A 1,955-nucleotide genomic window follows, 5' to 3' on the forward strand; every position below is an offset into this window, starting at 1 on the left:
AACAAAGCAGTATGTATATGTTGTTGAATATTGTCTGGGCAACACGTGGTCTTCTGGGGTATGAGATGTTAATCACAGTTCTGATATGACTAGAGGCTTCTCATTTCTCAAACCCCAGCAGGTAGGCACCCTAAATCTCTCTTCAACCCATTTAAAAGGCACTTTGAGCTTGTAAACTTGCTGAGCAGAAGCTTTCCCAGCAAAGTGCTTGTCGCTGGAATCACTGCTGAAGTGGCTATCCCCTTACCCAGTATGCCAAATCCGGTCTCACTCTGCCCCTGAGGGTTAGGGGTGTAAAGTGGCTCAGAACCCACCCTTAGGATACTCGGTCGCTGGGTTATCAGCTCCCACCCGATTCTAGCTATGCGACCCTGAGGGTGGAGTTTGCCATGGCAGATCACTCACAATGGCTCCCTGTGGCCCACAGCCAAACACTATTAGCTCCGTCTGGCTCAGCAGCTCAGACTGCGGCCCTAGACAATGGCCAAAGATCTCAGCATTCTTGCTCAGGCTCTCCCCAAGGCAGTTCAACTGAGTGCCAAGTCCAAAGACACCAGAACAGTTCACATGTAAGGCCTTTCTGGTTTGCAGTCTAGCTGCTACTGAACTTACAGTTGCTGGCGGGTTTAGACCCATTGAACACACGCGTGACCACTTGCGGGTTTTCCACTGTTTTAGTCCTCCTCTTGGGGTCCAGAAGTCTCTCACCGACTCTCTGTATCCTCACAGGGGTGATGATAGGCAGATCCCACCAGCCAGAGATGCCTGGAGTCCTATCTCCCCAGACTCACCGTGCCCAGATGCAAGGAAGCTGTTACTCGCTGCCATCTTGGTCTCCTCCTCCCGAGTGTGATATATTTCTAATACAGATTAGGGCACTTTACCTATTAAGTATTCTCTTGCCTTCTTTTTGTTTTCACTGTAATAACCTTTAGCTTTTGCTTGCTGTGCACAGATGTCATCTTTGTCTTTCACACATTCTTTCTTCCAGATTTCTCATCAAAGCCTGCACTGCAGCCTCCTCCCTCCAGCGGGCTGGGGCTGTGGATGCTACTTTATTATCTCAGCTGTGCACCGCTGGGGACCGGAGACCTGGCTCTGCGCCAGCCCTGCAAGTCCACTCTGGGCGGTGCCTTCCCAGGAGGCAGCCTGCCTCTTCCTCTTCCTCTCTGATGGAGCTCCCGCTCAGCACATGAGCCACGCAGCCCTACTCCCTGTGGGTAGCCGGCGCCCACCACATCCCCCGGCCCAAGGCTGCAGGTCGACCCGCGGCCGCTGGCGGAGCATCCTGGCTTTGATGCACACTTAAACAGCAGTGCCCCAGGTCGCCTTCTTCGCATCCTTCTGTCTTTCCGTCCTGCCTGCCTCCGCTCACTGTCAGCCTCGGGTCGCAGCTTCTCTCGGAAGATTATTTTTTATTGTTAAGAAACAGAAACTTGATTTACTATACTTATACTGTCTGTTCATCGTCTTCAGTATTTATTAATGAATAAATACTGGGTTTGGGTTGGCCTAATGTATAAGCTGGAATGTAAAGCACAGGGCCTAAGAGGTGTTTTCTTTACCCCAAAACATTATCTCCATCAACCATTCTATAGATCTTTAAGGTAAGATATATATTCCTTTAGGATTTTTTGTTGGCTTCTGCTTAAAATGTAAATACTTGTGGTAAGAGAAGCATCAATCTAATAATACTTCAGGGTAAATATTTTATTAAGTATTTTCAAGGAAGAATTGAAAAGTAGGGAAAGTGAGATGGAAAAGAAATGGATTATAGCGTATTTTTTGAAAGCAGCTCCCTTGCAAGGATAATCAAAATACAATGTGTGCATGTGTGTGTTGGAGGTTGGGAGTGAGGTAAGGCTGTGTTAAAATATGTCAGTGAGACAATAGGAAGGAAAGAGTTTCCACGGTTATGGGACAGTGTAAGAATATTACAGACAAGATTTTCCCAC

Source organism: Nycticebus coucang, chromosome 9 (assembly GCF_027406575.1).
Source record: "Nycticebus coucang isolate mNycCou1 chromosome 9, mNycCou1.pri, whole genome shotgun sequence".
Lineage (NCBI taxonomy): Eukaryota > Metazoa > Chordata > Mammalia > Primates > Lorisidae > Nycticebus > Nycticebus coucang.